General features: G+C 39.0%; 1 protein-coding gene across 4 annotated transcripts in view; it reads right to left on the bottom strand.

Annotated features, from left to right (window-relative positions):
• The window catches only part of mgat4c (mgat4 family member C), a 97,737-nt gene that overhangs the window by 60,176 nt on the left and 13,535 nt on the right, over positions 1 to 24,026 (bottom strand). For 3 of the 4 annotated variants that reach the window (XM_019262374.2, XM_019262373.2, XM_019262375.2), the window contains exon 2: positions 20,430 to 20,517. The exons of the other annotated variant lie outside the window; for it this stretch is intronic. The gene's annotated coding sequence lies outside the window, so the exon portion shown is untranslated. The remainder of the gene's footprint in view (positions 1 to 20,429; positions 20,518 to 24,026) is intronic. 4 annotated transcript variants of the gene reach the window in all.

Raw genomic sequence — 24,026 nt, 5'->3', positions numbered from 1 at the left:
AATCAATAATGTCTCATTGCCTTGAAGATCGCCAGCAATGCCATCGCTTTCAATTTATCCATTCATTCTTCTCAATGAACACGCTGCGGTGATCTAGTGTTTTCCATCCCATCAGCCTTCCTTCTCCCTCCTGGTCTTTCTCCTGGGAGGTTCTTTTAACTTGTTAAGACCTCTTCTCTGCCCCTTTTAACAACAGTATTTGGCTGTGCATAGAGAGAGGCCTCCAGTCGGAGACCCCGGAGTTCTGTCTGCACTTTATTGCATCAGAAGCAATGAGCTTAGACATGTTATTTTTTCCTCATCAGGCCATGATTTGATATGCTGCACTGCATGATTATTTTCTTCCGTGCACATCCTGAGTCTTGCTTTATGAAAGCACCCAGTTGAGATGAGGAATCATTTCAGCCCACCCGCCGCCCTCCGACTTCCCCCGAAAGCTGCTTGTGTTTACCTCCAAGGTGCCCTGTGACTCAGCAGGGTTCAAAGCAGCATCCATTACAGAGCAGACTTAAGATGTCTATTCAATCCCCTTAATTATTAACATTAGCCATAGAATGTGGGAGAATAGAGGCTCTCAGACAGCTGCCACCAGTCCCTGCTCTCTCTTCAAACAGTGAATGGAGTATGTGAAACATACTCAGACATCACAAGCAGCAACAAACCCCCAGCTGTGGGGTAAGCAGTCAAAAAGAAGTTTACAGATTGCAAAAGCAACCTTAGGGAATAAATGGTTGCTGCCAGATGTAGTTTTTAAGAATTGGCTGAGATAATATTTCCATTTTGGCATGCCTGTCAAATACAGCTGACTGGTTCTTGAGTCATCTCACTAAATTAGTGGGCTTCGTCTCTTAACAGAGAACTGTGAACTGGTCTTCCAGTGCATGTATGGGAGGACAGTCAGTAAGTCTCAAGAAGCATGTTAAGAGAGTGTGTGCACACTCGAATCACTTCTGCTGAGAGTAACAATAAAACATAGCTCAATGTGAAACCCTCACTCAGCAACTTTAATGCTGGCGCCGCGAACAAAGGGGTCAGAGCTTACAGTAATTTTTGTTCTCTCCACATCAATATATGATGCTTCACTGGGGGCAATGAGAACCTGTCCGGAGTTATAAAAGGCATCTGTTTGCACGAGGCGTGCGAACACACTCTCTGTGCACATCAGACACCTTTTGACCCCAACAATGTAGGCCGTGAAACGGCGAGGGCTTCCCAGCTCAATTCTGTATTCCCTCACTAAACCACTGAAGTCAGCTCTGGTTTATTACAGCTAATGTACCATCTGCTTCCCAGGGCGACTCCTCATTAAATATGGAGGAGATAAATAACATATCTCACGTCTGCAGCACTGAACCTAAATGTGACCAGTGCTGGTAGAGGCCTGACAGCTCCTTCTTTATATGAGACAGCCTGTGCAACACGGTGAAAAATGCAAGTAAAAGTTCTTTAAAAGACTTCTGCTCCAGGCAGTCTTGACAGATATTTTGCATCTAAAGGCATCCCAGGGAGCTTGTCACATTTATGTTCCAGACTAAGATTCAATCAATCAGGAAAGAAGTTTCACTTGTACAACTACAAATCAATCTTTGCTCCCAAAGTCTATCCAGCTTTACTTTCACATGCTGTACGATGAATAAAAATGTATGAAATCCAAGGTCTAAAAATCACGTTTGTCTCCTTTAACAGGAAGCGTATCTGCATTAAAGGATGCTTGTTTAGAAACAGCAGGGAAATGAGGAGGTGGAGACTTCATTTATATAGTGTTTCATCATAAAATGCTTCGTGTAGTTCTTAAGAACTGTTGAGGATCACTAGTTCTGGGCACCTAAGATAACACACTCGCCACCTTTATGAACTCTGCAGTAATGCAACGTAATCTCTTTTGTTTATCTATTTCCCAGGACAATTACATTCTCCATTACTGTCACGGTGTATTACAAGGACATATGTGCGTGGGAGTGTAGATGTGTGAGTACGAAAGCAAAATAAATAGCTACTCCCTTGATGCTCCTTAATTTTAGCAAGCCACTCAGGATGGGGCGCTTTATATAAGCACCTATTTACCATCCAGAAGTACGTTTGCTGTTCATTGGAAGATAAGCGGTGAGAATTCTTCTTATTTTGTTGTTGTCATCATTTAATTTTTCAAATATTATAGGAAAAACAGCTGCAGTTAATCACACTTCTCAACAATCGTTTGTTTCAAAATGAATGTATAAATAATTGAACAAGAACTGCCAGAGAAAAAAAAACACTTTAGTTTTAAATATACACTGGACTGCTCTGCTCTGGTTCTTCCGAAAGATGATACATTTTTTTTAACGTTCAGTCCCTCGGCACAACACAGTGGAACTGAGGAACGGGTTTTCATCTCGTCTTGAGTGGTGTGCAGGTGCTACTGGTTGTGTTTGTAGCTGCAACTTTGTTTAAAGAGTTTAATCATTCATTTTTTATTACTGGATACATTTAAAATAGGACTATGTTTACATAAATCATACACAGTTTCTCCAATTTTTAATCTATCATCATTCTTTGGTGTATTTTCTGTTTAACATGTCCACTGTTTTTGACTCAGAGAGTGATTTCCTGTTTATCTGAGGATCTTTGGGGCTGACCAAACCAAGATGCTATCAATCTAGCTGATTGTGAGCCCTACATAAGATCCTGCTTGTGCCAGAGACTGCGAGAACCTGGCTGGAATGCAGTTATCCCCCTAGTTTCTCCTTGTGATTGGTTTAGCTAGAGATTGAGGTTCTGCACATTTGTTTTCCCTTTGTTACCGTTGGTTATTGTCACTTGGTACTTGTGCCTCACGTGTACATACTCACTGTTGCAAACCAGTGTTCATTTCGTCAGACGAGACGAAATATGTTGGTCAACGAGTCTTTTTCCGAGCCTTTGACTAAGACGAGACGATACAATGTTCTAAAAACACTGACGAAAAATGTGCCAGTGTGCGTTTTTGGTGACGAATAAAAACAAGACGAAAATGTCATGCAAGAAATAAAAATAAACAAAAAACGTCCTCCTTGTTTTCGTCTAGAAAGTCCAGTCCTGCTGTCATGTGTTTGTGCCAGCATCAGCACGTCACGGCCACACGTTTGAGATCCTCTTGCTGCTCTCGCACCTGTGGCTTGAAAACAAACAGCATGCAGGAGAAACACGGAGTACGGACAGCGCAATCTAGAGCATGAAACGGGCCTTGATTTTCGCATGAAACGAAAATGTCATGCAAGAAATATAAAAAAAAAAAAAAAAACCTCCTCCTTGTTTTCGTCTACTATATAAGAAAAAAAGCAACATCCAGTCTTGCTGTCATGTGTTTGTGCCAGCACTTCTTTTACTGTAGCAACGTCACGGCCACACGTTTGAGATCCTCTGGCTGCTCTCGCACCTGTGGCTTGAAAACAAACAGCATGCAGGAGAAACACGATGTACGGACAGCGAAATCATGCTTGGAAGGAAAAAGCCTGGACGTGTGGTCCCATTTCCATTATTTAGAAGCAGAGGAAAAGTCACAATGCCTTGTTTTATAGCTATAAAATTAGCTGTAAGTGTCGTATTGTTTTTGTGTTTGTGTGTTGGTATTTCTAATAAATATAAAAAATGAAATCAAGTGCATATAAAGTGTGTATTGAAACAACAGGCAAGACACTTACAGTAGCAAAGTTGCTTTGAAGGTGAATTCATTCAATTCAATCAAGACATTTAATCAATGTGTTAGATGTGGAACAGAAGTGAACTAGAATTAATAAACAAAACAAATATTCCTGAAATAAATAGAAAAAGACAAAAATGTTTTGACTAAAACACCCTGTGTTCACGTCTGACTAAAACTAGACTAAAATTTTGAGACTTTTAGTCGACTAAAATATGACTAACAAACATGATTTGTGAAAGACTAAGACTAAACTTTGACACAAGACTAAGACTAAGACTAAATTGAAAAATGGGTGACAAAATTAACACTGTTGCAAACGGACGCAGTAGGAGTGAACTGCCTTTTCTTTTGATGCATTTTTCTCCTGTTTTTGGTTAGTTTAGGAGTTAGGATTAGTAATTGTCTTTTGTTTGTTTTTGGTGTAGGGCTTAGGTAGCTCCCCCTAAAAGCCAATTTGTTCAAGTTCACTCTGAAGAGAACCGCCATTTTTAGTTTGTTAGTAGTTGTTATTGTATTTTAAAGTGGCAATAAAATACTGGTTTATGATTATTTACAGGCGTTGGTTTACTCCTTACGTTACTTTCCCCACATCTTAGGCAGAGACGTAACATTTGGTCTTTGGTTTTTCTCAAACAGAGAACAAAAATTACAACATAACTGAGGCGCTCTGCTTTGTTCAGACACATAAAAGCAATGGGAAACAGGTTATATCTCCAAGCTGAACTGTGTTCATATCTAGATCACGCAATCCGATCACGCATAGATCCAAAAAGGTTGCTTTAGTGCTTTAGTGTATGATGTTAGAAATTATGCTGCAATACTACAACGTCAATACAACACATGATTAAAAGGTAAGCAGATGAGTAAGATGAGATTAAATTAGTGTTTGTTTATATTTATAGAAGGAACAGAAGTTATTTTTTTTGTTTGTTTTTGTTGAATTCTCAAAAGACTGAAATTCTCAAATGCAGATTATTATAAATGTTCAAATGCGTCCTTTTGAAACTGCTGGTACCTTCAAGTGGTGTTTACAAAGTTTAAAGGACCCACTCATGTAGTATAATAAAGTTCAGCTTGACAGTTTCAGCTAACCTTTGTTTATTTTGCATACATAAATCATATTCCTTCAACTTAGTTTCTCTCCATATTTTGACCCTGGTCATGCATGCCTCCTGCAGTAGCCCCAGGGGGACCTGCTCCACGGTTTGGAAACACAGGCCTGACACATTTTATTCAAAGTCATGTGCATGTGTTTAAGTAAAAGTCTTTTCTTCCATGTGCCACAAATACTCTTCCCAGTGAAATATTTCCACATTAAACCACATCAATCATGTTGTCAACATGAATCTTTGACTTTCCATTTGCATCCAAAGACACTGTACTCATCCCATAAGATTTGGTGAGACCAGAATCTGAAGGAAATAATTACAGTCGAAGTGCTTTTGAACAAAGCACTTAAACAAACACAGGTACTTCAGTGTAGCAGTGAGTGCTCCTGTATGCCTCGCTCTGCCCTGAAGCCTGAAAAGGAAATTATTTCTTGGCCAACCTTCCCACTTAAATACAGACTAAAAAGGGGAGTTATATTACCTACTATAATGCACAGGAAAATTGTCATGCCTCAGCATAAAATGGATAGGGAGTCAGTCCTTATTACACTGACTTGAAAGACTTGTCAGCCTATGACAGTACACTGTGCTGAGTTTCAAATTCAGTACAGTATGTGCTCCACAGTACAGTGTGAAATCTAATTAATCAGTAATGAAACCACTTGTAGCTTTGGACATTTCTACCAGAGTTTCAGCTTATTAAAAAAAACCAAGAGGCAAAAATTAAAACATAAAAATAGCTCATGCACGATAGAGCTCTAAAGGCAAGTTTCAGTTGAAATCTAACGTTGACGCATGCTCGAAGTATGCCTAGAAAGACTTTCAGTATCTCTTAGCCCTCATGATCAAGCTTTTATATTTCTCACACCAAAAAAAATCACATTACAATGCAGCCATGACATTAGTAAATTCTGCTGAGCAGCCGTCCAAATGTTTCTTTTCTGCACTTTTCTCCTAAGCGTTTACTCTCCGGGATGCCAAAGAGAGTACTGCGAGCTGAAAAGAGCTCCCTTGAGTGTTTTCTTTTTATTTATTTATTTTTTCCTCCACCACTGGACACATTGGGGATCTCTTCGCAGATAGACACATGCTGTGCAGTCTCCTCATGAAAACACAACAGGCTACATTTGGAGAGGCACACTGTAAAAGCAAGAGGCTTTACTAAGAGCTCAAACAAAAAAGGCTGCTGAAGTCAGCTTCTGGCATGATGAGACAAAGCTGACAACTCGTTATACATTGGGCTTTCACTGCCCATGCTTTGCCGCTATCTCTCCTCATCTCCCCTTTTCTTTGCACTTTCATTTCTCCAAGTTATAGCATGCTGTTTGCCTAAGTTATTCCCTGGAGCAACATAATGAATTTCACAATTTTTCTAAATAAATACACTTTTTTGAGGGCTGGTCTCTTAAGAAGAAGACCCAATTTTTATTTGATGCACGACCTCAGTGTTCTGTTGATTTATGATCTAAGAAGTCATATGTTACTATCCTCCAGCTTTATTGTGACTTTCAAACGCACTATGCAACTGTGACGACTCTTTGGCCCACCAACAGCTCCAGAGCTGGGTGACCCTAATTACGGTGTTGGCTTTGCTGCCAAACCATCTCATTGGAAACCAGCCACAGCTTTGGCGACCCCGACATACGAGCTGTTCCCAATGGAAAGCAATTTAATGCTTGGCTGCTCAAAGAACAAAATATATGCAGCACAAGAAATCCCTTAGATAAATTAAAGCGGGCAAGCGGACTCTGTATAAGCCTTATCTGAAGCCCGATGAGCCACCTGTCACCTTATAGATGACATGAAACCTCAGCGTTATGGGAAGCAGCTGAATTCTGTCACCAAGCACCAGGTACAGAGTTTCCTGTGGAGTGAGACTACAGGGAGAAGAGTGGTGCACCTGCAGTGCATAGGTGTGTTTAAATAGCTATTGACAAAGAGAGCACCCAAGTGGAGAACTGTACGCTACAGTGAAGTTCAAACATACTCAACCTCACAGATTTAGAAGTGTTCATATTTTCACTGTTGGTCCTTCTGAACAAATAATCCCAGGAACTACAGCACCTCAGGAAGTTCAGGACATCCTGCTTGCAAAGAGGCAACACTCTCCTGAGTCCTCATTCCCATTCAGTTTTTAGTGTTTTACTGATATACATAACCAAACATACTGCATATGATCATAGTTTTTAGAAGGCTGTGTTAGCTGTTTTAGCTCCTGCTTCAGAGTAGGTGTAGTGTTAGGCCCAGATGTTAGTGTACACTAATTGGTCAAACACATTAGCCAATGCGGCAGTGACCCCTACCATTTTTAAATATGTTAGCCGGGTAAAGTAGTAGTGCAAATGAAAAAAGAAAAAAAGACCTTCAGGGTATGTTGTTCTCAGGGGAGTTGCTCAATAGGAAGTCCACATAACTCTTTGGCATTATTATTAGTATTATTATTATTATTATTATTATTATTATTATTATTATTATATTGTTTTGTGTTGTTTCCCCTTTCTTGATTTGTTAATTCGACTGATTACAGAGTTGTGTCCAAATGTGATTGGTCATGGATGATAGCTCTGGAATATGTAACGACCAGCTGGACCTCACCAAACCAGTGCCCAAGTAGGCACATGGGCACTGGTAGTAGTTAACTTTCATTTTTCATTGTATAATAGCTTAGGTCTTTTTTTGTTTGTGAATTATTTTTGGACTGATCACTTATACACAAATGCTACACAGCATGTAATGTTCAGTCGAATTCATACCTGTAACCTGAGTTCCAGAGAAAAAGACAGCATTACAGGAAAGTCCCTACAGCATGAAAAGGCAAAACGTCTGTATCACTTTCTGCCGCCTTTTAAATTATGCTGACTGCGTGCTGAAATGGGCAAAGTTAATGCACGCTCTTGCCCAGTAATTAGTGTGGAAGTGCTAACAGAAAAATGTCCTTTGAAGTACACTATGCAAGGGTGGTTGAGGAGCAAATCAGCCTGGGTTGAGAGGTCCTTGGCTTGAGCTAAGACCATGATGACCTTTAGATTGAAACAATGTCCTAGGGAGTCAAACCCATTAAGCACAGTAACTGTACTGGAGTGAGCCCTGCACTGAGAATCCATCTCCCAAGATTAGCTGACAGCAAACAGGCCACCGACTGGAGCCTGCCTCCTTGAAGTGACGCTGGAGATGCCTTGAAGCAGCTTCGACAATGTAATCCCATTTGCCCTCCAAAGACTGGAGCTGCGCCTCCTTGGACTCCTTTTTAAACTCAAACATAAAGAACACACACACCTTTCCATCAACTAGGGTGGTGCAGCGATGTCAGGCAGGAAATTGGAAAAGACAAGATTGAACCAACAATTACACAGTGTAAGCCTTCTTTTATGCTGTAAACCAAAGTCTGACACATTCTTTTCATATCTGATTTGCAGTTGCAGGGCTGTATGAACAAGAATCACGAAGACTTGTATGAACAAGAATCATTTTTTCATCGTGACTAAAATCAGAAACATTTGTCAGCTTTAGAATTACTTTTTTTTTCTCCAAATGATTATATTGTCAATTATGCATTTTGTTTGTATATCTGTTACTTCATTTCTGGTAAGCATCAAAAGACTTTCAGAGCCATGTATTCTATTATTATATGGAGAATGGGACAAAAGACATTCTAGCTAGTGCTAATGAGATATGTAAAGACTGTTCAGTCTTTACAGAATTTAATAGAAGAAAAGTCTTTATTGATCAAATGTGGAGGGAACAACAAGTTAGTGGAAGAGTATCATGGATAAGTAAACCCATGTTGAATGATAAGACGTGACATTAATTAGGGTCTACAGTGTGTAATACAGTGTTGAAATAATAACCCTAATCCTAGCTTGTTTTAAGCTTATTTAGCAGTTTTTAAATATTATTTTCTGGGAATAATTGACTTGTGTTTTCATTGATAATAATTAAAGGCATTAATTGTGTTGGTACAAAATCAGTCTGTATAGTCCAGCCTTGGTAATTAGAAAGGTTGCCTTTTGTCTTTGTTTTGCTGTTTTGAACATTTAAACCATATTCATTTAAACTGTGGCATGCATTTGGAAGTAAAAAAATGACAAAAAAACCCACATGCATTCACTGAAACACAGACAAAGACCTTCTCCCTGCCCCAAAGTTATCAAACAGACAACAGCTCCAGTACTTTACTTTAATGGTAGCACTGTGTCTGTAAATGATACCAAGCAATACACCGCGCCTCTGTTTGTTGTTGGCCCGGGTTTGTCTCTAAGTGCTGAGTATATTTACCCTCTATCCAGTGCTATGCTTTGTTGCACTCTGTGAAACAAGGTAGAATTCAATTACTTGGTGGCCGAGGCCCTGACAAGAGCTCACTCTTGTTTCAATCACCCCACAGGTGGATATGGGGATGAGGAGAAGTGGCGCACCAGTCACCACACTGTGGACCACCAGAGGGCAATGAGGCATGAGGAGGCACTCAGAAGGTGGTGTCACTGGCACAGGTAGACATGCCAGAGCAGAGGTGCTACTCATCAAATAAGAGCTCCAACCTAGACAGTTAAGAGAATTTTATTTTGAAATCCTGAAGTCATAAAAGGCAAAAAGGTAGGAGAGGAAGTAGTTGGTAAACAAAATGAGCTGATGGAATCTGCATGTTCTGCATGTTTATATGAAGTTTGAATGGTCCGCTGCACAGAATGGAGGCAGAACAACATCAGTTTCAGGGCCTCCATTTGAGGGTTTAATGTTTTTTATTGTGATTTTTTTTTTTTTATTATATTGTTTTTCCACCCCAAAAAATCCTATAGTCCATGAGCACTTTGGGGAACTGTTAGTCATGAGATGTGTACACTGCAGCCATCACACTGATGGCCCTCTCCAAGGACCCTGCCCCTGTGCAGTGCAGATGAACAGACTCCAATAAAACAAACACCATCGATCATCATGATTGTCACACTTTTCATTGAGTTCATAATTTCCCTGTGAAAATGGCTGTGGGTCCATGGCTGCAGAGACAATTTAAGGCAGTAATCAACCATGTTATGAGTCCACATTGATAATTAATGGGTGACAAAGGCGGTAGGAGGGTATCACGGGAGCTGTCTAAACCTTGTTTGTGAAGCCTCATGTATTTCACCTTCCTCTCAATAACGTGATATGTTTGTCTGTAGTCCTCGGGGCTGGACTGTCTTCAGTGATTGAATGCCACCTTGTCCTGAAGGAGGCCAGATCATTTAGCTGCTATTCTCTTCAGTTCCCTATGGGATCTATTTTTTGTGCAGGTTCTGTCTGCCTCATTGTGTATACAGCCCGTAAATGATATTTATGGTTAAAGCCTACAGAGGGATGTCGTGATGATAACACAAACATACCACAAGCTGTAGAGTGACAGTTAGAAATATGGCAGGGAATTAAGTAAAGATTGCAGTGTTAAGAGGGTCATGTCTACTGTATATAGGAGGTGACTTTCTTCAAAGCTGATGAGAAATTGTGCAGATATAAGTACGCTACTGACAACATGACCAACACATGATACTAAACTTGAGGAATGTGGGCTAAATCTTGCTGGGTGGTGTGCCAACCATTTCTAAATCACTATAAAAATAAAGCCTGTAAATGTTTTTTGTTGTTTTAGATTCATGTTCAATCATGTACTTTGGCTTTTGGAAAGTTGCATGTTTGCCTCTCAGTGATCTTAGTAGTGGAATAAGACTTCTGACCTGTGAGGGGCTGCTGTGACTCGCCTCATGGCAAAGATGAGTGACATCAGCAAATGGGGGAAAATTTGACAATGACAAGACAATGACAATTTAATGAAAATTGGATGATTTTGCCACCTGATACCAATCACTGTGTTTAATTTGCCAAATGACAGTTTCTGTATGCAAGGTTGCTAGCTTAAGTGCAGCATCCTCGTCTGATAGTGACTTTAAAATAGTCTTGTTCTGCAACATTGATAATCTAAATATTAATTTCATCTGATAAATATTATTATTGTGTATTTATTAACCAGCCCCTGATCTCCTGTCATTTTGTAAAAGTGACTTCCGGACAAAGCAAATCGAGTATCCCAGCCTAAATTTATCAAACCTACTTACAGTACACTTATTAGTACAAGTACATGTGCATGGACTATAGACCACAATTTGAGACTATAAAAAATGATTACATATTTAGTTTAAATGATATTTAACAAACATATTATTTGTTGTATAATAGCAACATTAACATTCTTTTTTGTTTTAAATTCATTTCAGCCCAGTGTTCCAGTTTAAGTGGAATTTTAAGCTGCACAGTTTTATTGGTGCTGCACAAGGTTACAAAAGAGGTCCTATTGCAGTGATATATGAAATGTTTTTTATCATCCAGTTTTGAATTTAGATTTTCAGCAGTAACAGAGAAATCTTAAATTAATGCATTTTTATCTTACTGTTTTCTCTGAAAGCATTTTATCAGCCGACCTTACCCTGTAGTTACCTGAGCAGATGGTATGCTTCGGTTAGGTGAGGATGAGCAGGTAAAATGATGTGTAAGAGGCAGGAGGGCAGGTTTGTAGCTTGCTGTGAAGCTGTCGGCTCTTTTGTTTTTGATTTTTTTTGCTTTATTTTTGCTTTTCAATATTATGCATTTTTGTCACATGTCCTGGGTTTATATTTTCCTAATTCATAAACATTTTTCTTCCTCTTGGCCCGGACTCCTGCCTGCAGTACATGACATTTAAGTTTTCCAATGCCAACCAACATCTGCTGCCTTTAGTTTAGAGTTGTGACACTACACAGATCGAAATGACTGACTGAAGTGACAACTGGTGGAATAAACATACAGGCTAATACGGCTAATCAAATGTTGTGATTTACTATTTTGTCTTAGCCTTTCGCCCAGTCAGTATCTCATTTTCTCTTCTTAGCTTCCTCTTCGTTCTCCTCACAGCTGCTATTATGTCCATAGGGACTGCAAAGCTCAGTTCATTCCTCACTTGCCCATCTTCGGTTCCAGCACAACACCAGCATTCCCTATTGCCTCCTCTTCCCAGTGGTACAAACACTAAAACTACCTCAGTGTTCACAGTTCACAGTCCAGGCAGTCTGACTAACAAACTCAGCTAGTATTAGCTAACAGCAGCTTCATAAATTATGATCCAGTTTCACCAGAATGAGTGAAACAGTTGGTGGTGTGAGACTTTGTGCCATAAATCATTAGGTACTTCTTGCAGGTGATTATATCCGTAAGTTACATTGTGCAAGAACAGGCATATGATGTGCAGAGTAGGAATGGCACCATTCACTTCATTACAAGTCAGTGTAGCATCAAAATTATTTAAAAGCTCTTATTTTATGGTAGAAAAGTTACATAATTTGGTTTTAATAGACAGAAATTAAAAAAAGAATTCTGAAATCACTCACCTTTTCAGAATTGACAAATCTGTCCTGATGTGTTAGGAAAGGTTACATATCCACTATCTGTGATGTCATTCAATGCTACGCACAATATTCAAGGTCAAGGTCTAACACAGCATACATGAAACACACACAATGCAGGATTGCTATATTTCATGTTAAACTGTGGCACTGACAGACCGTTACAATATTGTGCCTTCAGGACAGCACTGACTTATGTAGCCTTTGCAGTGAGCAGGCAGCCAAATACACACATTTCCCTCTCCTCTAAAAACTTGAAAAAGAATTTCAAGTTCATCCAACCTGAGCAGTAGTGAATTTCTGACTCATATGTTCTACCTTTGGGCTAGTTACAACTAATATTTGCGAACTCTCCCTATGCCCAGTAACAAAATTACCAAGCCTGTATTGTGTGACGTCATCAAAAGGCATAACCCACAGCTCTGACTAAAGTTTGGAGCCTGAACATGTGTTTGAGCTTTTAACCCCAAACAGGATTGTTTTTTTTTTTGTGGTTTGTTTTGTTTGTTTTTTGTTAAAGGATTTAAACTTGGATGCTATCAAGAGGCAATCAGAATGCAGGGAGCACAATCCAAAAGTAGTGGCTCGCAGGCTAAGTATCAATTTGTGCTATGTTACCATAGAAAACCCATCCAAAATGTTCCACACTGAAGCGAGGTTGAATTGAAATCACCAGTGGTATAGTCAGTAATGCTGCAAGCGCCTTGTGCGTCACCGCTGCCATTTTGTTTTTTCAGAGTGATTGCCACATTCAGAGTCTTTTTCATTCACATGGAGCTCTCACAGAGATTGCCATGAATTTTCACAAGAAACCATGTTGGTATAGGTCATTGGAAAAACATTTGCAATACAATGAAATGCATTTTGTTTTAGCACATAAACACCCTAAACTAAAACACTGTTTCCTGCATAATATGACACACTTCTCTGTATTCTGCCTATCCTTTTCCCTTCCACCTCTTCTTTCTATTAATCTATCAGTTCTTGGCTCTGGTTACTGCATATCAGGTCTGGGCACAGGCTAATCGTCCGTCCCACAGGCTCAGTAGGACTCCAGCAATTTGAGAGCAGCACATTACCCCAGCCATACTTTAGTGTGGCACAGCAGCCTGAATGCCATGTCCGTAGAGAGAGAGAGGGAGAGGGAGAGGGAGAGAGAGAGAGAGAGAGAGAGAGAGAGAGAGAGAACCCACTGGCATTTGGCCCATCGTCTGCTTTCAGCAGGTTTTTGGCTCTGCGAAATCATTTTGCACCACTAATGATGTCCTTTCACAAGCCTCAATCCATCCATGAACTTTTGGATAGCCATAGGGAGCATGTGTGCGTTAGAGGTCATGAAAAACCTGGTTGCTAAAGAATATGTCTATAATTTCTATTTGAAGCTGTGGTAAAGATTCCAGCAGGAGACTTTTAGGTAAGGCTTTCAATCCAGACATGACTTTGCACTAAAAACACAAATGTGTAGTAGCAGGACTGCATTAAAGTTTGAACTAGGGCATGAGATATGAAAGTGCTGATAAAGTGGATGTTAATAGTTTGCTTATGGCTGTACCAAGCCTGTAAGTGAGGTGAACCTCCTTCTGCAGAAACCATTTATTAAAAACACATGTGTGTACGTGTGTGTCTGGATATGGTTTTGTCACCTCTCGAGGACCTTCTTCTGGTATAAAAAACAATCTTGTCAGGACCAGTCGTCCTTGTGGGGTCGAGTCCTAATTAGGCAAAAAGTAATTTCTGAGGTCAGTGTTAGGTTAGAGTTTGGGTTAGGCTGTCCACAGTGAATGGAGGTCAATGGAATATCCTGGCTGTGCAAACCTGTGTGTGTGTGTGTGTGTGTGTGTGTGTGTTAGGGCTGCCACAAACGATTATTTTGATAGTCGACTAATCACTGATTATTTTTTCGATTAGTCGACTAATCGGATCATGCGTAAATTGACAAACATACAGCTTATCGCACCAGCATGCAGCTGATCAGATCATTAGTTTTCAGCTTGAAGTATGAGCTAACTGCAAATAAAAACAATTAACATGATAGCTCATTAACCCTTTAATGACAGTCCCCAGGAAGCAGCGAGGTCCGGGCGGGCGCTGTCCGGCCGCAAGCCACCTTCGCCCTCGAGCCTTTCGGAGTTGCGGAAAAATCGCGGTGATTGGTTAAAATTACAACACCACCCTGAATTCACGGGGATTCACTGAAGTTGCGTTGAAGTTGCAAATCGCAACATTCCTGAATGTTGGAGGGTCTGTGTTATGGTATCATTTATGGTACAGTCAGGCCTGACGCCGATTACCACTACTGCGACTACTAAATTAGTTGTCGCCAATTTTGTTTGTCGACATAGACTAACCGACTAAACGTGGCAGCCCTAGTGTGTGTGTGTGTGTGTGTGTGTGTGTGATGCTGAAGCTGCTCACAGTGAATTAAAACATTTTTTATACAGTTTTCACAGAATGTAGTAAAATGGGTAGTCATTAAGTTCTTTTCTTTTTGATTAAAGAGTTTTATATTCAGTAAAGTGCTCTGAAATCACACTGCACTGCTGAACAAAGATGCAAAAGTCACAGATGCAAACATACATAAAATACATTTAAAAAATAATTGTATATTCAGTCGTAAAATTCCATCAATAACGTTTACTAAAGACTACAATTATGGAATCCCAGAAGTAGGTCACTTTGTGCATCGACAATGAAGTACACTTGTACACATTGTGTAGGACCTGTCCATGGTGCTTACCTTGAACTTTCAGCTGTTTTTCACTCTGAATCTTCTATTTGTGTCAGGGACATAAGGGACGAACATTTATTATCATAGCAAGACTAAAGAAAATGCTCGCAAATCTGTGTGAGGCTGAGTCAGAGCTGACATTAAGATGACTTTAGTCTGCATGTGGAATCTATACAATATGTTTCATTAAAAGAAGAGTTGACAGACATTAAATTTGATTATCTAGTCGTCATTCAGGTAAATTATCAATTATAAATGTCAGACATGAAATAAACATACTGGTTTAGTGATTCCAGTGCCTTTCTCCCATTTACCTCTTTCGCATCATTATTAATGAAATATCTTTTTTCAACAGTGTACTTCTAAAGAAATCATGTTGGGCTCCAGGAACTTGTGTTAGACACTGATCACCTATACAAACTAGAAAATGACTTAATGAATCAATAATTAAAATAATCGTTAGGCTAACTGAAGCCCTAGTCCCTGCTGCTTCCCTCTAAATAATTCATCCATCCGTCCATCCATCCATCTTCTATGCCTCTTGTGCAGGGACACAGAGGCCTGTAGCCTATCCTAAAAATCACTGTAGCAGGACACCCCCTGGACAGGTTGGCAGCCAATCACGACTACCTGACAGACAGACGCTTTAGGTATTGCACTCAGAGGACTCCCATATGGACAAAGGGAGATCATACAAACTCCAAAAAGAAATACTCAGCTGGTGGCCAGCTGGTTTCAAACATGAAGTTTCAAAGTTTAAGAAGCGAGCTGGTGTGCTACCCTATAATTATTTATTTTTTGAGGGGGCATATATTTGTAATTCTGTTAAGAGCACATGTTCCCATTATTTTAAGAAATCAATTCTGTTATCAATTCTGTCTATTCTGTTTTACAACACTGATCCAAGCAATACTCTAACTGGGTACTGGAACAGAATAAAATGTAATAGTATTAGTTGGGCTGGCTACAAAATAAAGGCATTATTCAATGTAATATTGAAACTCACTCTGAGCGTGGAGAATGTGAGAGATAAATAACATGTTTCTGTTGCTCTTTTGAGAGTGACAAGAGAAAGGCGGAACTTGAAAAGAGGCTGGGAGTGCTAATGAGCCTTATTTTAAGAACACAACACGTCCATGAATATTTAACAGCTTGTCTCCTTGATGAAGCACCAAAATAAAAAGTCGTATTCACCATTCTGAGTGGAAAAATGGTCTGTATTAAGCTGCTGCCGCCAAGATGCCTTTGTACAATATTATTGTATAATAGTTACGCTTGCTATAAAACAAAACCTATCTTTTCCTAATATAGCGAGAGGCGATTTTAAGTTGATATGCACACATGCTCTGAGGTCCTGATTGTCCATGTAGCTCATACACTGGTAACAGTTATCATTGTGACACAAATCCAATAAAAACATCATGCCCTTAAACCTGCTGTCTGCTTTAAATAAGTCAGCCAGAAGCCATCATATCTTCATTTCATTTCATCATTGCAAATGACACTTCATCATAATTTATGATCAACGATGGATACGCAAATAAACTTTCTCCACACGCCTGAAGAGGACAAGTTTCAAGGTAGTCTGGAAAAGATCCTGCAAGGTGCTAAGTCCCATGGACTCACTATGTTGCTAAGCAACAGCAAGGGCACCTGTCCTTTTTTTCAGGAAAACAACTTCACTGTCCAAAATAAATAAAGATAGAAGGAACACGCCATGAACCTCTTGAGTGGGGTTAAGTCGCTGGGAATAACACTCAGCAAACATCAAGTAGTGTGGCTGCAAAGGCCAAGGGGTTGTTTATGTTCGGTAATTAGATTCTTTACTCTCAGGATGCAAAGAAACATACAGCATATATGATTTTCAAAAGGTTTAAAGAGAGGGAATAGGCTGTTTTGAGTCTTAACAATACATAAACAACATATGGTGAATTGCTTAATTAATTTATGCATGGTTTAGAGAAAACTATGAATTCTATTTTTCTAAAAAGGTCATTCTTAGGCTCTGTGGATCCTGCAAAAAATGGAAAATGTGGCTTTGTCTTTTGTTTTCATCAAGAAAATGTGAGCAAACACCTTCAGAACAGATCAAAAGGCTACAAGGCTACTAACAACAATAACTAGGACTCCTTATCAAAGGAGCCTGGCTCATTATCTCATTAAAGCAGGCGAGAAAAAGGGGGGGGGGCTCTCGTTCCAAAGGGAAATGAAACAGTTTTGCCTGTATTTGCTTTGTTATTTAGCTAGAACAGCTCAAATTAATTACTCTCATCTTCCTCACTCTATTCATTATTCTAGCTGTAAACACATTAGTCAAATGAAATGTCTGTGAGCACACCTGGCTTTCTTATCTTCGTGCAGTAGACGACAGGGTGGTTCAGCTTTCCAATGTGCTGCAAGCAGAGTATTAAAGAAACCCAGTGCCATTTATGGGATATGGTACCTGCCGCCTCTTCTACCGATAGCTGCCTCCCAGGAAGCCTTAATGTATGAGATTTGTCAGTGTCAATTTCCCAGCTAATCTCTCTGGTCCACCTCGCTGCTGCTTCTGCCGCCCATTCATTCTGCTGCTCTGTCTCTACCTGCTCACACCAGCCTGTGTAGGATACAAAGCCAACGGGAAGCCGGGGGATAGAAAATACATCTGTGGCTGATGCTGCAGTGTGACCCTGCATGAGCAACCAGCAGAGCTGATACACATCCAAGAAACACTGTGCTGGCTTCATCTAAACGTAATAATGTCACGGTCAACCATGGCACATAGTCTGAGTTTACACTCATGACACACCCTGAAATAGAACATAAGAACATAACAATGTAACAGTACATCGAAATACTATGATGGATTATATTTTCTAAAAAATAAATTGATTGTTTACAATATGACACACTGTGAAGCCACACTTAAAACAAACTAATTTTTTAACTGACAAAATGTCTTTGAGTTTTCTTTTACAGATTATAAAGAATTTAGTTGTTTCACAGTGAATACACTTCCTGTTCAAATCTGAGTACAGCTCAGAAAAAGCTTCTACTATTAGAGTACAAAGACAACATGTGGAGAAAATACAGATGAGTAGTTGATTATCCATTTCCCCTCATTTTTTATTGTTAAATCCTGCTGTGTTCATTTGTGGGAAGCCGGTGAGGGATCATGTCATTGCACTGAAGCCTTTCTCTCCATGTTTTACTTAAACTGCTTTTGTATCTTGCATCTTTTATGAACGGCCTTTATACTTGTTTTTAATTCACTGTTTACTTTTGTTATTTTGTACCATTCATGTCATTTTATACTGACATTGTGAGTTCTCAATGATTGTTCAAGTTTAAATTAAGGTGTGTGTATATCTGCAACCAGATATAAACCACATACACATATATCTGATAAAAAGGATGGGATACTGATCAATGTAACTACATAGGCCTGTATTTGTGTTACTTTTACAACATTTAGTTGTATCATTTTTCAATACGATGCTGTAAATTGAGTCAGGACAACAGAAGTTGCTCAATTATGACTCTTTTTCATTAAGAAATGTATCCTTAGAATTAAAAGAGTTGTTGTTTTGCTGTTTGAATCCATGCTATTTCAAAAGTATTGCACGCCTGTTTTATGGGGGACAAAACATTCATACTTGATAATAATGTGACGTATAATGCGGTGAAACATAACAAATGCATACATAGAAGACATACACGAGTTGACACAAGGTAAAAGAGAGTGCTTTTTCCAAACAGCAACTCACCAAAACACTCAGAGAGAGCTCAGAGTGCAGTTAACCAGGTTCAGCCACAGTGACATTCAACACTCAAACACAAAGGAGGGATAAACTGCGAATCAATACAGAGAGAAAAGCTTTTTGTTACAAATGTATTACTCTGGCTCCTGAATAGCTAATGTGTTATTTTAACAGTGTCAAAAACCAGCATTACTCAAGAAAAGTGGAAGTATATGTTTCAGCACCAGGCTAGAATTTGGCAGGCTGAGGATGTAATTTGCCTGAAGTTCTGCAGTGGGCAAAATGCAAATTTAGGCTACATTAAGAAAGCCCATGTTCTCTGCTCATTATCGTTGGATGCTGGCAAACTGCAAAGCCTCTTGGCCAATAACATTACAGCATCACTTAATTGAAATAATTGGGCAAAAAACTAAATGAAGACGGTGACTTACATTAGCTTCAGACTTCAGAGGATGACATTCAGACTTTACCAATGACATAGAAAAGTTGGAGCATCCTCAGCGCTGCAGGTGTTCAGAGTGTGGTTCTAGTTATTTTCAGACTGGAAAGTCTTATTTCTATCTTTTAAATTTAGTGTTGATCATACACTTTCTTGTTTGGTTTGTTTCGTGCTGTGTTCTGGCCTATCAAAGGAGGCCATGAACTTGCTTTTGCTGCTTCAGCTTGTCAGGAAGTGTTTTTGGGGGAACTTCTTCAGTGGAAGAGTTTCAGTGTGTTGATATGTTTGCACCAAAACAAGCTTCCAGAAACAAATTTTTTTCAGCTGGCATTTTAATGGTGTGTTCCTGACTTATTTTTTTCTGCAAATATACTGTGTTAATGCTTTCCTTATGTTAGATGTAACGATATTTCTTATTATGCAACAGTTTTCGGTTCCCCGTTTCAAACAATCTGATATGATCACATCATTTTTGTTAGTGTTGTATTTTTAAGGCCAAGATATTTATTTGTGTACTATATTTAATCGTCGTCTGACCAATCATTGCTCTTAATCTTGTCATAATGCCAGGTTTTAGTGATGTCAAATTATATACACTAAGTTTTGTTGAGTTTCTTTAAAGTTAACTCTCATGTAACCCTAATGTATGTTTAAGGGGATCATACATGAGTTGCATCTCTCAAAAGTTTCCAAAAGGTTGCAAAAAGTTATTTGACATCCATGACAAAGGTACATAAAGGCAGCATCCTCAAGCTTAATGAAGTCCTGATCTATATGTCAACACTTTCTTGAACTTTGCTTTCTTGTTGAGAGTTAGATGAGATGGTTGACACTAGCTAAATCCAGCCAGTTGGATAGCTTAGACTGGAAATGTGGAAAAACAGCTACCCTGCCCTTTTCCAGATTTCTTGAATCTTGTTGTCACAGTGAGGTTGCCTGGCAAGTAGCGGAGACTCCAGGAAGTTACTGCACCCAACCACGAATAGTTCGGTACATAACCCCTCGTAAAAACACACATTGTTTTGTGAATTAATTAAACAAATGAGATGTAACAAGCTTTACATGTGGTGGTAGGTGTATTTTGATTGACTTAACCGGGCTAGCTGTTCCCTCCTGAAGATAATATTTAGGGTGCATAAGTAAGAGTGATATCAATCTTCTCATTCAACTTGTGGTATAAAAGTGAAAAAAAAAGTTTTTCCATAAAGTGTTGAACCAGTCCTTTTAACACAAAACGGCCCCTGTTTGGCTGCCAACAGCAAAATGCTGAATTTGTACAAAGCAGCATTGAGTGTGTGTGCATGTGTATGTAGGTGTGTGTGTGTGTTGCATTCTTTTATTCTCACCTTGACATTAATAATTCATCTGGCTGCATTCCATTAAGATCTGGAGGAACTTGTGCTTCATATGTGCAGGCTCACTGCAGTGTGTCAGCTAGAAAAACACAAAAAGGACACAGAGTCACCACAACAGACTGAAATCTAAAAAATGACTTCAGTCATTTAAAACATGTTCAAATGTTATAGTATGTTGAATGTTGAAACGAGTTTTTGATAAGCTGGGTGATATAGAAAACAAAATTTGTCTTTGTCAAATACAAACTCTGACAAGAATTATGGGATCACGTTGTGATAAAATGATCACACTGTGATTTTAATACGATTCCAAGCAAACTGTAATTAAACAAAATGAGCAGCCGCAGTTTTTGTGAGAGGGTTTTGTCTGATTAAGGGAAACAGTGAAACATTTGTTCTATTATTTTATTTTATGATTTCACAAACATTTGTCACATTTTTAAATAAAAGAACAGTGGAAAAAAACGTGAATATCTTTAATAGTACTGATCAAACACTGAGCATCTGCTCTCTGCTGGTTTCCATTTTAATATGAAGTGACGAAAATCACCCACCAGATCCGACATATGCAGGATCCTAAAGGTTAAAGATTGTGGAGTAAATTCATATTTCTCTCTGGTCCATTCCTTTCGCTTCATCTTTGAATGTCAGAGTTACATGCTATACAATAAAATCCATCACCATGTCTGAGCTTAATTGTCAATGGTTGCACTAAAATGAAGCTTTGATGGCCACTTATCTTTTTATTCCTTTATGAGTTACTGAAGCCCCAGCGCTGCACATAATATCTGACCTGTCAATCTGATTCCTTCAGCTAAGGACAAATTGTTAATTAAATTCATCAGCTTCCTCATCAAGAAAGTACAGTTTGGTGACATGCCTTCAGAAATACGCGGCTGTAATGTGTCCAAAAAATATCTAAAGTCCTGTAAGAATAGTGACTTCCCGCAGCCATGCTTTATGCCATAATTTTCAAATCTTACTCTGTATGGCACATTGATTTATTCCACACTAAGCATGAGGCCATCAATTCGCCACATATGACATTATTGCTCGTTCAAGGCTGTCTGGGGAGAAATTATCATGCTCGATGATGTCGATGAGTTAAACCCATAGAACAGATGCACGCCTGATGTTGAATTCAAAGCACAATGAAACATTCACTTCAAAGCGCAGCAGACTCTCCGGAGACAAACTGCGAAGGGCTAGGAAGGTAGACAGCAGCATTGTGGTGAAACCTGAAAATCCACTATATATAATTGAAGAGGAATCAATTAAAAAGGGATTTTAATAACATACTGTCCAAGCTGTGCTGATGAACGTTACGCATGACAGGAAATTCTGTAGGTTATATTGTGATCGTTGTTCTCTGAGGGAAGAGGCTATCTCTGCACCACATGTACGGGGAACATCCCCACCTCATACATATGGAATACATACTGTGGCTGGGTGGAGAGATAGTCTCACTATGATAAATAACTCATGCATTAAAATGCAATGCAATCTATAACATCGTGTATTAGTTGTCCTGTGGAAAATGAAACATTATGCATTATTTTATGTCTGACATGTTTGACATTTTCATTTAGTCTGAAGGATTTAACTGAAATCTGTCACTTTAGAAAAACTTCTATATGTATCGAACGGCGCTGAATAAACTCAGAGATGTGAAAAAGTTTTCACGCAACAATAAAATGTAAAATAGCTGAGGAAGTCATTCTGTCTGCCTGTCAAAGCCAAAATTAAAGCCTGAAAGTGTTGGACTGGGACGAGCCAAATGTGCTGTTGTGTATATAATAATAAATAATAAATTTCCGAGTGCATATGTTACGCCATTATGTTTTTCCTTGTTTACTCCTCATTGTTGAGATGGCCATAAAAACCCTGCAGCTTTCAGCTGTACATTATCATATAATAATGCCACTAAACTGCTGTGGGAATCATTTTAATGGGCAAAACAACAGTTTTCCACTAAAGTCCTGAACCACATCCAAACTAATGTATCAATACTGCAGAAATAAACCAAATGCAGACCTAATAGCTGACCCTGGAGACTTGATTATGCCGTTTGTGTAACCTATTATAGCAACAGTGACAGTAAAAGCCATCATAGAGACAAAAACTTCAGCATAATGACTCCGGATGATTGTGAAGAACAACTTAGTCAAATGTGTGAAAAGCCACAAACAGCAGACAAAAACACTTTGGAATCATTTCAGTTGCTGGTCAAGCCATTTTTTACACAGTGTATATATTAACATTTATCCCAGCAAAGGTTACCTGTGGTGTTTTTCACTTTCCATAATAAAAACAGCAAATATTTATAAAAGTGTTAAAATATTTGACTAATAATGTTTTGTTGTATCTTCTCACAATACCTATACATGTATATGACAATTCCATACACACTAACACACTGTAAACCTGGCAGGTATTAGCATAATAAAAGGAGAAACATAAACGCAGCATGCTTCACGCTCATGCTTAATTCCTGTTCACCCTAAAATGTGAGAAAATATTATCAGTGTTGTCATAAACACAAATACAAATCCCCGCTGTTATGGCAGTCATACTGAGAGACTTCTGATGTTTCGCAGTCATTTCCATTCCACTGGCAGCATTTGCATTTGTTTGATTTCCAGCAGCAGTGCGCTCTGCCTCTTTGTGCAACAATACAGACACAAATAAATTAAGATCCATCCTTTCTTGCAGAGATTATTTATCTCCCTACTCAAGCTGTCTGAACTTCGAAAACACAGCTTCAAGTTATTCATTGCTATTCCCATACCCGTCGCCCACTGCTTTGATAGCAAAGACTACAGTCTGCTGTACGCCTATGCATGTTTTTTTGTAAAATATCAGCCTTATACAACAGCTAATAAAGGATTTGTTTAGCCTACTTTGGTGTGTAGATGCGGAGTGAATCATTGTAATGTAATGCATGCCTATAGCTATAACCCCACTGCTAATCCTTCTGCAGAAAATCAATTTTTCACATTGGCTCCAGCTGCCCTTAGGAAGACAAATCACAAAACTAGTCAAAGCAGCGATCAGAATCAAACAGACTGAAATCAGACGGAGCAGAGCGTAATGCCTCGTTTACAATCAGTAACAAGTCGCTGCCAGAATGAGAACATGCCATTTCACTCTCATCAGCCTCTTAAAAAGACAAACATGATATAATTAGGATGATTAAGATGAGCATGAGACTAAAGGCCAACAGTGTTAACATAGCAAGCGATAATAAAAGGATTAGGGGTGATTCACTTACAAAAGCTAATGGCATTTTAAAATAGAAAACAGAAATTCATTAGCAAATGTGATTGACAGTAAAATATCGCTGAGTTTAACGGCACAGAAAAGAAACCAGTGATGGATATGCTCAACAACAGCTCTGATTGTCTCGGAGAAAAGACAGAAAGTCGCTTAAAGTGTCACATAGACAGGTGAATAAAAAACAAAAAAAACAATGGAACACCTTTAAAAAAAAAAAAAAGAAAAAAAAAGAGAGCAGATCTGCAGTGAGCAGATGAGCACTGACCCAATCTGACCCACTTCTCCCTGATTTATGGTTTATGGTCCCACGGC

This window comes from Larimichthys crocea, chromosome X, assembly GCF_000972845.2.
Source record: "Larimichthys crocea isolate SSNF chromosome X, L_crocea_2.0, whole genome shotgun sequence".
Classification (NCBI taxonomy): domain Eukaryota; kingdom Metazoa; phylum Chordata; class Actinopteri; family Sciaenidae; genus Larimichthys; species Larimichthys crocea.
This window is presented reverse-complemented; position numbering and strand designations above follow the sequence as displayed.